Raw genomic sequence first — 15,682 nt, 5'->3', positions numbered from 1 at the left:
AGAAGGAAACATTTTAGCCCAAGCTCATGGCATCTTTCACCACACCGGCAGCATTGGACCCCTATTCAGTCAGCAATGCCAAACCTTGCTACAGAAACAAGTATTCCCCATCTTCAGACAAGCAAGTCTTGTCCAGGCTGTCAGCTCTCCAGATGTCCTGAGCTGACCTTCTTTGGTTCTGGTGGATTTAGCTGCTGGAATTCCGCAGGCATCCCATCTACGTCACTAAACCTATAGGACAACAACACACCCTGACTAAGAAACCTCCCATCCAATGGGGAAATCTCACGATCGGCATGGGCAGGGCTGGGGATGGCTCAAATGGGCTGGCACATGATGAGCTTCAGGGTGTTAAGACATCTCAAGCATCGCTTACACCATTTTATCCATCACCTTACTCAATAAGAACAGCAAGAAAGATCTTTAAAAGACATGTTAGGGCTTCCCTGGTGGCGCAGTGGTTAAGAATCCGCCTGCCAATGCAGGGGACACCAGTTCAATCCCTGCTCCGGGAAGATCCCACATGCCGCGGAGCAACTAAGCGCATGTGCCACAACTACTGAGCCTGCACTCTAGAGCCTGCGAGCCACAACTATTGAGCCCATGTGCCACAGCTACCAAAGCCCATGTGTCTAGAGCCTGTGCCCCGCAACAGCAAGAGAAGCCACCACACTGAGAAGCCCGTACAGGGCAACGAATAGTAGCCCCCACGGGCAGCAGCTAGAGAAAGCCTGTGTGCAGCAACAAAGATCCAACACAGCCAAAAATTAATTAATTAATTGAAAAACAAGAGACATTAATAATTGTAATGCAAAAAAAGAAAAAAAAATCCCCTTTCCCCAACCGGGAGAATCCTGACCCGTGTGAAGGAATTCAGATTATGCTACCTTCTGATCTACATATCATAGTTTCATCCTCATATGTGGACACTTTGTGTCTTAGTTGAGTGTCTGATTTATGTTCTACTAGAAAACTTCTAGTTGCAACCCCCAAATGAGTTCTGATTTCCTCCACTGGAGTGTCAATGATCCCTTGTGAAAATCCCAAAATTGACTCTACTGAAGAATTCCACCTTTAGACTCTGACCCACCCAAGATTAAGGTACTCAATTAAGAATAAGGATAGATCATACAGTGAAAGTCTCCTCTCCCACTTAGCGGGGCTCTGAATTAAATTCTAACGCTAAACACTAAATCACAAATCCCTCCAAACCTGTTTAGTGGCCAATATACAGAATTACACTTAGAAAAAAACCTATACTCCCTACAGAGGTCTACCACGTCTGTGCCACCCAGCCCCGGCCTCACCCTCCAACTTCATCTTGAACAATTTTCCCTCCTTCGCTCTTCTTGAGCCACATTGCCCTTCTTTCTGTTCCTTAGATATGCCAAACAAGAGCTGAGCCCTTGCTCCTCTTTCCCTCTTTCCCCCTGATGTGGACACGCTGACTTATCCTCATAATCAACGTCTGCTCAAATTTCACGTTCTCCAGGAAGCCTATCCCCCATCCAATGTTGCAACCGTCCTCCTTGCCCTCAGTCATTCTGTCACATTACTTGGTTTTATTTCCTACCAAGGACTTATCACTAGGTTACCTTGCTTGTTTATTTACATACTTTTTCATTGTCTGTCTTCCTCTCGTAATAAGCCACAAGCTCCACCAAAGCAGGGACCTTATCTGTCTCATTCAATAGGTATCTATCCTCAGGGCCTAGCTTGTTGACACTAGTAGGCACTCAATAAGTGTTTGTGGAATGAATGAACGTTAAACAGAAAGCTCATCAGCTATTGTCCATGTGGCTGAGAAGGCAGCATGGATTCTCTCTTTGGATAAAGGGGCTCGATGGGTGACTTCTTACCTGTATCCTTCTCAGGTGAGGGGAATCAAAATCCTGATCAGTACTTTCTTTATCAGGCATAGTAATCTAGATGCTTATAAACCCAAGGGGTACACCCATCCTTAGAACTGTATGGACACGTCATATCTGCATATTAATGCTTCCACTAGCTGCCATTCAAGAAGGTATGGGTGCTATAGTTTTAAACCCATAGCCATTCCACCCAGACACAGTGATCAGCACAAGAAGAAATTTCACACAGGATGGGTTATCCCCCTAATCCTTTCTTTTTCACAAACTCAGCCTAATACCACGAGCAACTTTTTAGAAAGTACTTGGATATAGAGATAAAAACCTAACCAATTTTTTAGTTTAAAAGCCCGGGGAATATGGCCATAATAAAATTTTCATGGCACCAGTACTAAAACGATTATGATATCCTGCCAAGTAATTCAAAATAAAAACAATATTGGGACTTCCCTGGTGGTCCAGCGGGTAAGACTCCGTGCTCCCAATGCAGGGGGCCCAGGTTTGATGCCTGGTCAGGGAACTAGACCCCACGTGCATGCCACAACTAAGAGTTCACATGCCACAACTAAAGATCCCACACGCTGAAACTAAGAAAAAAGATCCCACACACCACAATGAAGATCCCGCTTACTGCAACTGACTCAGTGCAGCCAAGTAAATAAATAAATAAACAATTTTTAAAAACACTGAATTGCAAAATAAATTTTTACTTAAAAAAATAAAACACTGCGATTTCCTTCGTCGTCCAATAGTTATGAGTCCATCTTGCAATGCAGGGGACGCAGTTAAATCCCTGCTCGGGGAACTAAGATCCCACATGCTGCAGGGCAACTAAGCCCCGGAGCCATGACTAGAGAGCCCACATGCTGCAACTAAGACCCGACACAGACAAAAAATAAGTAAACAAATAAAATTTTTTTTAAGCCTTTAAAAAATAAAAATTAAAAACAAACTTACAAGTATGCCAACATAATGCCAGGATGTAAGTGCCATAAGGGATGGAAAAATTGCTGGTTCCCCAGTGCCTGGAACAGGGCCTGGAACAATAGCAAGCACTCAATAAATAGAATGATGAATACAGTTTTCCTAATTCTTCTTTGAATTTCTCTCCACCCACACCTCTGCCCCCAGCGCATGCTACCTTGGCTTCTTGGGCAACCCCAAGCCATGGCTTAGAATGTGGCTGCGACCAGGTCAGTATTTGCTGATTGTTTGGCATGCACTGGACAGGACTGGAGTATCACGTACCACAGGATCACTTGAGGCCTGGAGGCAGTGCCTACGTCAGCCCCATCTGGGCTGGAGTTGATCTCTGCGGTTATAAACAGAGCACCATGTGCTCCTGCTCCGTTCAGATCGCTTTGCACCAAGGGATGGGATCAGCCCTCAGGATTCTTAATTTCAATCTTTGACAGAAACATTCTCTTCCTTTCTCCAGATTAATCAAATGGTTTGGAATAAATCACGGGTCAGCTCCCCAGAGGGGTGTCTGTAGGTTAGGAATCTTCGCTTTTCCCTAGTCTCTGTTTGCCAGGAATGGGAGACTTCACAATAGGTGAGAATTTGGGGCTTCTTTTGCTATTAATATTTCCCCATCCAAGTCAAGTTTATTTGAATCCAGGGCTTCATCCAGCTGGTGTCTGCCTGAGCTTTGGAACTTGGAAAAGAGAGAGGCAAGGGGTTGTGAATAGGCTGAGGAAATGGAGAAAACCTGATTTTATACGAATAGCACTCCATTCATTGGCCCCCAAATCCACAAGTTCACAGAACTACAGCTCCAAGTCATGAACAGTGAATATTTCCACACTTCTTATCCATTTCTGGCCCATATGCTAAAAGGACCAGAGACACATTAAAATAATAACAAGAAGAAGAATGAGAAAAAGGAAGTGTTTCAAATTAAATGATTTTAGATTGTATATTTAGATAAAAGCAGCCCTAAGGTGTTAATTTCACACATCTGGTTTGAGATTAATTTATATTCTTTTCGGATATCTCCATCCTGCTTTTCATTTTTCCTTTGGTTTCAGAATTCCCTCCAGGAAAGAAACAGATTTCACAGACCTCAAATTATTATTATCTTGCATAAGAAAAAACAATCACCTACAGGTACTAGGATATGGCCTCTACAAAGTTAATCTTTTCATCACTCAAACTGTACAGTGGCAACTATCCTATTCCTTATTCTTCATTCAGTACCTTTATTGAACACCTGCTACGTGCCAGTCACTGGAATCCGTAGTAAACAGACAAGCTTCCTGCTGACATGAAGCTCACAATCTAGTAATGTAATAAACAGGAAAACAATTAAACAAAATGTCAGATAAAAGTAAGTGCCAGGCAGGTAATTAAAATGGAGGGATATGTTGTGAGTGACTCTGTTACTCCTTTGGATTAGGTGGAAGGAGGTGACATTTGTCATGAGAAGTGAATGGCAAGAAGGAACCAGCCACAGAAGGACAGGGAGCAGAGCATTCTGGGTAGAGGAAATGCTTCCCAATGTAAAGTATTGAGAAACGTCACTGAGCACAGCAACCCTCTGTCTTTGTAAGCTGCTTTTCAAGCCCTAGTGTCTGAGTTACCAAAAATCATCTCTCCCTCCCGCAGACCGTAAACACCAACTTTTGGATCAGTGCTACCAAATTTGGAAATGTGCCAACTATTCCCAGTTTAGTTTCCTCCCTAGCTGTCACTATACTTCAAACAGCACATGGATGGCTCTATTTCATTCTCACACACTCACAACCCATATAGATCCTTCTTATAGATGGCTACACACTAAAAGCCATGGTTGGTAAGCTCTCTCTCAATAGCTTAGAGAGTCTTAAATGAAAGCACTGAAAAGTAGTGATGCAAATTGCCCTGTCAGGCTGTGAGGTCTTCCAGGGCCCTTTTTTACAGGAATTTGAAAACAGGCACATTCCATTTTGCTCTTTGTTAGAGCGCTATTGACAATAAACAGAGTTCAACTTAGAATTTGTGCTGTAAAACAGAACACTGAACAAACCAAGCTTTTTCACCCCGGGTGACACTTCCTTGTATTCTGCGAATACTTACACAGGGTTTAAGCAAGTACATTAGGGAAGTTTATGGGGGACTAAACTCTCATAGTATTAGTTTCTTGAATTCTTTGTTATTTTCACTGCACTGGAGACTTTCCACAAGCCATTATCAGAATCCACCCATCTTCAGTTCCCGTAAATATTATGTCTACACAGAACTATGTGAACTATTTCAGAGCTGGAATATGAACCAGGCTGTGAAAACTTGCTAATGGGAACGACAGAAGAAGAGCATTAAAACTTAAAAGGGAGAAAATTCAGTAGCAAAGGGAAAAGTGGGCTAAAGGATTCGGTGTGTGTCGGGGGGAAGACGGTAGCTCAGCCCTCAGAGAGTTGTTATTCAGCCCATGCTTGATTATTTAAATCCAGCAGCAAATGTATGCTGACACATTCCTGGGGGCACTAGAAATGACTTTCATTACAACAAGTAAAAGAAGGGGAGTTCAAAGAAAAAATAATAAGAAAAAGAAAAAGAAGGGGAGTTCAGTTCTCAGAGGTCCTTCCTGTCGTAGTTGGTACTCATTGTTCCAGCAATGAGACCGAGAGAAGTTGAGGCAGTGACTGTCAACTGTTCGTGATTCCTGGGAAGGAGCAAAGTATAGGAAGTTGCTGCTGTGCATTCTGGAGCTGAGGGCTAAATTCAATCTGGATGTGAACTTCTCATGCAGGGACTGTCTCCCAATTTTGGCAGTCTCAGCCTCTAGAACATTTGGGAAAAGGCATCATAACGTGGAAAGCATGAACTAAATATAAGTTACTAGTATTACACATATGTTCTCCCCCATCTCCTGCTCTGCTTCTCAACTGAATCTACTCTTATCCAGATCTCAAACTTAAAATGTCATATCCTCATAGAGAATTGCCTTGAGCATTCAGGCTGAATTAGGAACCCTTCGGAAGCCCTCGTTCCACCCTAGACTTTACATATATAGCACAAAACACCATTTGTAATAATATATACTCGTTTACAAAGCAATTGGGTTAATATCTAAGAGAGAAGTTCTGGGTCTTCCCTGGCGGTCCAGTGGTTAAGACTCTGCGCTTCCATTGCAGGGGGCACAGGTTCGATCCCTGATAAGGGAACTAAGATCCTGCATACCCCATGGTGTGGCCAAAAAATTAATTAATAAAAAAAGATAAGTTCCACAAGGATAGGGATTTTTGTTTTGTTCACTGATGGACCCTCAAGCATCTAGCGAAGCCCTGGTGTTAGTAGCTGTTAACTGCTTTTTGTTTTGTTTTGTCTTTGTTTTTTTATTGGCTGCGTTGAGTCTTCATTGCTGCGTGCGGGCTTTCTGTCGTTGTGGAGAGCGAGGGGCTCCTTTTCGTTGTGGTGTGTGGGCTTCTTATTGTGGTGCCTTCTCTTGTTGCAGAGCACGGGCTCTAGGCGTGCAGGCTTCGGTAGTTGTGGCTCGAGGGCTCTAGAGCTCAGGCTCAGTAGTTGTGGCGCAAGGGCTTAGTTGTTCCAAGGCATGTGGGATCTTCCTGGACCAGGGATCAAACCCGTGTCCCCTGCATTGGCAGGCGGATTCTTTTTTTTTTTTGGCACACAGGCTTAGTTGCTCCGCGGCATGTGGGATCTTCCTGGAGCTGGGATCGAACCCGTGACCTCTACATTGGCAGGCGGATTCTTAACCACTGCGCCACCTAGGAAGCCCGGCAGGCGGATTCTTAACCACTGTGCTACCAGGGAAGCCCAGTAGCTGTTAACTGTTGATTGAATTTGTTTGGTGTCTAGCTCCCCATTTGAGGAGGACAGAAATCTTGCCTGTTTTACTTGTCATTGACTCTCTAGCCCCTGACACAGCATCTGACTAAGTAAAGACTGCTCAAAAAGTACTTCTTGAATGCATGGAAATAACAATAGCTAATATTTACTGAGTGCTTGCTCAAGGATTATGTTCAGTGCTTTACAGATATTGTTCTATTATTTAATATTCACCAAATTCAGTAATATAGGTGTATTATGCCATTTTGGTTGAATAGGTTCAATAATTGTTTTAAAATAATGATCTTATAATTTTCTAATCTGCAATAGATAATTGGACTAAATTTTCTCCCCAGTGTAGTAAGTAGTGCCTTGGTGACCTAAGTGCATTTATTTCCCTAGGTGTCTACTCTGTGGTAGCTGGTGGTTGATGAGAGAGAAACTCAGTTTCAGAGGCCTTAATTATGCTTAAATTGCTTAGAATTAAATTGTAGCCTTAGCTTCTATTCACATTAGGCTCTTGAGAGAAATATATATATATATTATATACCATTCATAGATAGATGATAGATAGATGATAGATGATAGATAGATAGATGATAGATGATAGATAGATAGATAGATAGATAGATAGATAGATAGATAGACAGACAGACAGATGATAGACAGATAGAGTGTTGGTTGCATTAGATTCACATACAACCACAGAACATGGAGAGTTTCCACTTCTGCCAGAGGAAATTGGAAACAGGAAAAAAGTACTGGCCAAATCTTGCCCAAGATGCTGGTTAAACTGGCTCTGCCAGTATCTCCTGCATCTGCCTGGTATGCCAGTTGGAAGGCAGGCTTGTTCCCTCCTCTGGGAACTTTGCCAGTCTCCACCATTCAGCTCCATCTGACCTGGCTGAATCAGGTACAAGGCAGTCACAATCCCACTTCCCCAGGTAAAACCAGAAGTTATTGAGTGGGTGCGGCATGGTCCAAGCAAGGATCAGACCAACTAGAAACAAAATGACCTGCCCCAGAGTGTAAATAATTCCAAGGAAATCACTCAATACATTATCTTCCCATTACCAGGAGCTCATGTGGTGAGATTATGGTACCCTCCTTCACCAAAGAAACCGGTGACCCAAAGATGCATAATGCCAGAAGGAGTCAGTTTGATCAGGAAACTCAAATGGTTCCTGAATCAGATTTTTACCTCTCCTTGGTCTCTCTGTCTGCTCTTCACCACTATCAATACCACCCCATGGAGAATGAAGAGTGAGTAGAACTGTCAAAGGAAGATAGGCGAAATAAAGACAAAGCAAAGGAGTTTTCATAAAGCTATGAATTATTCAATATAGTCAATCCTTCAGTCTACGTCCTTTTGACTATTTGGATGTTAAAATGCCCTCTCATTTATGAAATGATGGTGATAAGTGGCAATTGTTGTCATTTGGTAACATTAAAAGTTGGCAACCTATGTCAGTTCATCACCTTTTAAAAACTTTGCTGGCCTCTGACATCCCGCAGTGTGCGAAGCCCTGGGTTATTGTGCAGCAGTGTCCTCCAAGGCTTTGGGTGAGGATGGGGAGAAGAGTCTCCCAAGCATGTGTGAGTAGAGCTACAGGTCTGCTGGGGGGTGGGGAGGTGGGGGCTCTGAGAATCCTCTGTCAGCAACCTGTACAACTGTGATGGCTGGCTTTGAGTAAGATGAATAATCTTGTCTAGGCTCCCAGCATCCTGTTTCGCAGACTCACCCAAGAGCCCAGTGCTCCTGTGTGGTATCATCTGAGAACCTCATTTATGTTCAACCTTAGGAACTTGCTGCTCATAAAAGAATCTGTATTCCAAAACTAAGACTTGAGGAGAGAGGCAAATGCTTACTCCAAAGGCATGTAGTGCTGAAAATGGATAATTTTAGGGATGGTAAGGAAATATGCCTTGATAGAGGACATATCAAATCACACAGGTGGGGATTCATCCAGCCTGTCTGTGAATTACACCCCTCAAGCCCACCTTGACACTGGTCCATTTACAAGTCACCTCATCTTATAAGACATTTTTAAACTTGAAAATGCCTTCCGCTTTACGGTTTTCACAGCCCTTTCACAAGAATTACCTAGAGTGAGCCTCATAACAGGCTCCTAAGAGGTAAGCAGGGCAGATAGTCATATCTTCATTTTTACAACTGAGGAAAGCCAGACTTGAGGAATGTGAAGTGCAGAGCTGAAATCAGTCATGGCTGGGGTGTGGAAGAGGCCCGGTGTGCACTCAGGCCTTGGAAGGCCATGTAGGTGATTGCTCCTACGTCTCCTGGCCTGGGTCAAGGCCTCTTTGCTGTGGAAACCTGGTGGGTGGAGGCTCCACTCAGCACTAAGGCAGGAGGTGTTGGGGGAAATTGTACCCATTAATAATAATCAAGCATTTATATACCATTTGGCATTTCCACAGTGCCAACTAATAATCACCATATCATTACAATGCTCTTAGGTCAAAGCCAACATGTGGGGTCAATGAGTTCTCCGGACCCCATTTTATAGATGAGGAAGTAGGCTGGGGAGATTAATTGTCTTGTGGTTTGAAGAAATCAGTAGCATAGCAGGACACCACGGTCCTTAGGTTGAACTTGGTCAGCGAAATGCAGCGGCTCAGCCAAACCACTGGGCAGGAAGGGTCTGTGCGTGTGTGTGTGCATGTAAGCACATATGAAACAAACTGCTGCTTTCAGGACCATCAAAACTATAATCTATTTGGTATTTCCTGGAATAAACACTCCCTGGGCCACACACCATGGCCCACGACCATGTTTGGGTCATGGTCGAAAGAACAAAGAGAAAGAACTAAGAAAAAAGGAACTAAGTCTAGGAGATGGAAAAAGACGTGGAAGTTCTAAGGTTATAACTGATGCCCTTGGATAGAATCATAAAATCCAGTACATGTGCTGGAGTCAGCTCTAGGCACTTGGAGACAGTCATCTTCCATCTTCCTCCCCTCTTCCTCATCTATACAGAGAAAATGTCCTCAGCCACCTCTTCCAGCTTTTCAGGTCATTTTCAATGTACAATGCAAAGATTGCCTCATTATCCCTCTTTTGGTGTAACCCAGATATATTGGCTCTCAGAGACCAAGATACTCTGTATTCCTGGAAACGTAAAGAGAGATGATAGAATTAGAAAGGGATGTTTGATCATTTAAAAATGATCTTATATCAGACTTACAAATATTCCCTGGCAGTGTCAGGACATGAGGGAGACTTGCCTGGCAATTTAATATATTTACTGGGTAAATAGTAAGCACTTGCAGTCTCTGTGACTTAATCAGAATGAAGTTCATTACGATAAAGAGCTGTGCCCTTTGGTCCTATTTGCATTAAGCAGGCTCCCAATTTCATTTAATTTCACTCACATCTCTGAAGGAAATTATAGGCTAAGAGGCTGGCCTAGGGGTAGGGGGAGGAAGTTAGCAAGGCTATTCACCAGAGTAGATAAAGGAGAAAAGGAGGTAGTAGGTTAAGATTAGAAGAGAGAGAATAGATACCCTCCTTACTCCTTATCAATTCCAATCTATGAAAGTAATTTTACTTTCTTGCTTTTAACTTGAGGTTTGCATCAGCATCTCTCTTTCTTTCTCTCTCTGGGTTTTGGTAACATATTATTGGGTCATCTAAACCTTTTATGAAACATCTCAGACTTGTATGTGCATGAGCTGGTGAAGATTTCTTATATTTGACACCATAACAAGATTTTAAAGCATTCTTTTAGGCACAACTTGACTGAACACCCTGAGGCTAGATCACTATCTCTTGCCAGATGTTAACTTGGTTTCACTGATGGGAGCCCAGGGTAGGTTAAAAATGTTTCTGGAGACATTTGTGCTTCAGAATGTTTAACTCCATCAGTATATGGGTAATATATATCAAGAAACCCGGGATTTTAAGACCAGAATTCTCCCCCACCCCTGCCCCCATCTCTGTCCTCAATTTATTTCTCTCTTTTGGAGAAGTCAAATGGCCCCTCTTTTGAGTTAAAACAGTCAGGGAGGAAAGCATAATATTCAACTAGCCCACGAATTGAAGCACCCACCCAGGTCTTGGGGAATCCTTTGGTATCTGCTCAGGCTACAGGAAATCTGGGCATCTATGGGTGGGAATACGGATAAATGATGTCATTCAACAGAAAATTAACACCAGACGGAAAAATGTAGCCAAATCCTGCAGGGATTAGTACTGAATCCTGGCGTTATGCACGAAAGGCCCATCGCCTGGGTTTGCGAGCATAAACAAGTCTGTGTGAAGGCAACAGTTTCTGGGATGAGGCTGAAAGGGCAATAGTTTCAGATGTGATGCTGGTGGGGGTCAGAGGGTGAAACACCAAGTATTGGGCTGTGACTGACGCTGGGCCTGAGGGCCGTGACTTCCAGAAGGGACTTGGTCACAAGGGAACTATGTCATCTGCTGGGTTGTAATCGGTAGGCGCAAGCTGCACTTTGAACCCGTTTCCTTATGGAGCCCATCCTTGGCGACAGATTCGGACCTCAGCCTCCAGGATCTGTTAGAGAAATAAACAAGTGGGAGACAAACAACCAAAACAGCAACACAGCAGAACGGGCGCGGGAGATGAAGCTCCGCCTTTGGAGGCTCCGGGCCAATCAGAAGCCTGTTGCTGGGGTCGGTGTTTGGCCGCCTGACGTTCCCATGGAGACGGAGGAACATTACACACTAAACACTGGGCGACGTTGACGTCTATGCATTATATCCATGGAGACGACTGTGTAAACGTCATCCCCCCTCCCCGTCTCCCCGCCCTCCCGCAGCGCCAGGGGCGGAGGGAGCGACGCAGGCGTCGCCCGTCACGTGCTGCATGCTGGGAGCCAGGCCGAGTGGGCGGGGCCTGTTGCTATGGCTGCAGCTGCAGCAGTCGTTGTTTGGGGCTGGAATTAGAAAGTGCTGAGGCGGCCGTGGAGCCAGCGCTGATTCTGGGACAGCGTCTCCCGCCCCCGGGCCAGAGAGGGTTCCCCAGCCCGTGGAAAGCCAGGACACCCCCTAGGCTGTCCCAGCACGCCTCAGCCCCAGGTCCTGAGCCAAGATCTCTCTGTGCTGCCTGTGACTTCAGACTCAGCGCCAAACCCAGACCACTCCCTCCGCCCTTAGTCGGCCGTAATTGTCAGGGTGACCTCCGGAGCCGCCATCTCCTCCAGACGGCAGCCCACAGAGCAGCCACTGACCAAACTGCCTTACCCAGGAGACAGGAGCAAAACCCAGCGCAGAAAACTTTCCCGCTCTTGGAGTAAACCCCCGAATCAAGGGGAATCATAGAGAAGTTTGGATTTATCTTTTATACTTTAACAGCAGCGGAACTTCAGACGTTAGAGTTTTGTTGAAGACTTGAGGGAGGGGTGCCTGTTCACGAAGAGTTCTGAAAGGGAGATAACATTTAGAAGCCCCCGAGGACTGTAATACTGAAAGATGGGAAGGCCTGAAAAACCTAGATCAATAGGAAGTGAAGCTTTGATTTCTACATTGCTTAATTTTATCTTGACTATAGAAGCTAGCTGAGTGTGAGAAATACTGTGCCAGCCTCTTTTTTCTTCACACAGTTCTGGAAACAGTTACAGAAATGTTGCCGCAACAGATTGTTAATAAAACCAGATGAACTAACAGAGGAGTGAAGGGTTGAGATGACCATGTGAAGGCAACCACTCTGAACAGAAAGTAACATCTGAACGACATGGCACAGCTGAAGGGCCCAAGATGTTGAATTTTCTCCAAATATCATCATCTTTAAGCTTAGCTGAATTTAAACTGTGTCTTTTTTTTTTTTTTTTAATTTATTTATTTTTTGGGGGGGGGGTACACCAAGTATGTCTTTTGTTTTTGAGGGAAAGCAAAAGGGATATTAGTTGCTGGAATTAAAAGTAAGCCGTGGTGGTGAGTGCACAGCATCTGTTTCTGATGGCAGAAGCATAAAGAAGAAGGATTTCATCAAAATGTAGGGCGTCTGGAGCTGGTCTGGGATCTGTCCATTCCTCCACCAGCACACATCCAGTCCCGTTTCCATCTGTGACAAATCAGCACCTCAGGGTTCCCTCCCTGTGCTCCCATTCAGATATTTACTACCTGCCCACAGAGCATATCCGTTCCCTTTCAACATTCCCTTGCTCCATCCTCTGACCTACCTATTACTCACTTCCCTGACACCCTTCTCTAAACAGTTCTCCCTCAACTCCCTTCCCACTCTGTTGCCACTCCCCAGGTGTGTACCCAGTTAACCAGCACTCCCCAAAACTTTGCCCCATCCACCCATCTCCCACCGTAATGTTTTTCCTGTCTGGTTCTTACTTAATAAAAGACTGCAGCTTTTTGCAAATGTAGGCCAAATACAGGAGGAAGGGCATAGTGAGCTGAACAAAGCCATCATCTGCACTTTAAAAAAAAAAATTCCCAGATAATAGTTGAGATCTGTGACCCATGTTGAAGCATTACGCAGATTCTGATTATCACAGGACTGTGGGCAAGGCAGCCATTTACTAATTCTGACATTTTCAGGGATGGAATGATAGTTTCTATTTTTTTCTGTCAACCGGGGGTCAAACTAGACCCCTTTGTGGGTGTCAGTTGTACTCCCCTCCCCCTTCCCACAATACTCCCCCTACAGCATAAAGCGTATGGAAAAGGGAGAGACCTCAAGTGAGGTTAATGGGAAGGCCCAACTTGAGGGTAGATTAGATTGAATCAGTTTGGGCCTGGGGATGAAGTGGTTTGTGTTTTGTTTCAGATGGGAAAGTAAAGCATTGATATGATTTGCCCCCAGACGCGTAAAGAATCTATCTTACCATTTAGAAAAAAAGTGGAGTAGCAGTCCTTCTTATCTTCCCACAGAGTTAAGTTAGAATAAGACAGTTTTGTTTACTGTAAGATTCTATCTCCGTCTCTTTTCCGATTCTTCAGGCCCATCAACAACCCAGCAAGCCACTGACAGAGAGTATGAGGGAAGAAAATAACTGAAGGCAAGACTGATCTAGTCCTTTGCTGTGCCAAGCTGTATAGAATGTTCTTTGCTTTCATATATGTGATTTCATTGTATCCTCCCAACATCTCTGTGAACTAGATCTTCTTGTGCCCATTTTGACAACCAAAGAAACTGAGGCTCAAGCAGTTAAGCAACTTGCCCAAGGATGTGGTACAGAGCCAGGCTTTCAACTCAGGTGTCCATTCTCAGAGTATCTGCTCTTCCTGCATCCCCATGAGATGAGGTGTAGTGCACAGAAAACCTCTACCTGGGTCACTTCTAAAGTTTACCTCTCCATGGGAAGACTGTAGCCCCTTTTTAACAGAATTTATTCTTTTAGAAAGGCAGAGGGGAGATTGAAGATCTTTTGTGAGATCTGCTAGAACTTCATGAAAAGGTGCTGACACCACAAAGTGAGAACATGGCTCCAACCTTGCCTCCTGGAACTAAGCTATATTTCCTCATTGGCCCAAGATCCGAGAGGCAAAGAGAGACATGCCCCAGAGCACATGCAGCAGAAAGATTCGGGCGCGTTCTGGGAGACTCTGACCAGCCCCAGGCTAGGGAGGGCACCGCCTGAGTTCACCGGCTACCTGAAGAGCTCTGCCTAGATTTATCTGAAGCTGTCGCTTAGGCCTGGCCCCTCCTTCTTCTCCTCTCTCCTCCCCCTTGCCTGACCCTTCAGAGAAGCACGTCCAGCACGAACTCCTCCAAACCTCAGATGCTTTTAGGATTTTAAAGTGTCTAAAGAGTTCCTTCCTTGACATTAGTCAAGTTGAGTGGGTGGGAAGGGCATTTCCCGATCCAGGGCTTGGGGGAGACCCTCCTCCCTCCCATCTTGGCAAGCAGCTCCTGGAGGGATCCATGTGGGTGGCAGTGAGTACAGACAAGCTGGAAGGTTTCTTGCTGAGCAGGAATGCCCGTGGGTCACGCCTTCTTCAGCCCTCGGATCACCTCGCGTCTGGACCCGCAAAGGGGGCGGCTGTGCCAGGGAGTGGGTGCTCCTGTGTCTGCCTCCAACAACCAGTTTATTGTGACGATTCTATTTGTGTTCTCTGTGTTCTGTTTGACTTGGCAGCTGGGAAGGGAAAGGGCAGCAGGTTCACTCCAGTTTGTACTGGGTGGTTCCTGCAGCCACACCCAGATATTAAAGCCGGAGGCTTGCAGCGAGGATGCCTTTACCTGGGGGCCTTCGGTGTGCAAAAGCAAGGTGTGGGAAGTATTTCCTTTTTATGGGCCAGCCAAGTGTGGCTGGCATTTCACCTATTCCTGTATTACTACCGTCACCCAGATTCAGGTCAAAGGGCAGGCTTACCAGACTTCCATCGCCCTGGGATCCGGGACTGGGGGTGGTTTATCACATCCCTTTGGGCTGGGTTATCCTAAATCCCTACAACCCATAGGCACTTTAACTTCTGGATCTAAAACAAAAATCCAAGGTCTTTCAATTGTGTTCTACCCTGGGGGACTCATGTTCTTGAAGTTGAAATCTGAACTTTCTTAAAGCATCTAAAGTAGGGATTCTTTTCATACACGGTGGTAGCATTCAAAGAGAGCAGACGTCAAGATCAAATAGACTTAATCTAGAACTCTGAATTTGCCCCCTTACTTATCTGAACCTCTATCTAGAACTAAAATCTCTAGCATGTGGGAAATAACAGCTAACACTTATGCTACTACATGCCAGGCACTGTTCTAAGCACTTTTATGAAAACTCATATAAGCTTCAAAACAATGTAAAGAGGTGAGGAGGTAAGTATTGTTATTAACATTCTTTTTTACAGAGGAGAAACAGAGGCACAGAGAGGTTAAGGAAATTGCCAGAGGTCACCCAGCTAATAAGACAGTGCAAGGATTCCACCCCAGGTAGTCTGGCTCCAGAACCCACGTGCTTAACCACTATGTGGTAGTGCCATTCCTAGAGAGCCAACACCGTACCAGGGACTAGAGATGCCATGGGGAACAGACACAGTCACAGTCCCCAATCCCCACCCTGTCATTGCCACACTTTACTTCCGAGGCTCCAAAGTCAACTTGAAAAGGGCCTTTCTA

Source organism: Hippopotamus amphibius, chromosome 4 (assembly GCF_030028045.1).
Source record: "Hippopotamus amphibius kiboko isolate mHipAmp2 chromosome 4, mHipAmp2.hap2, whole genome shotgun sequence".
In the NCBI taxonomy this organism is placed as follows: domain Eukaryota; kingdom Metazoa; phylum Chordata; class Mammalia; order Artiodactyla; family Hippopotamidae; genus Hippopotamus; species Hippopotamus amphibius.
Note: the sequence above shows the minus strand (reverse complement) of the source record.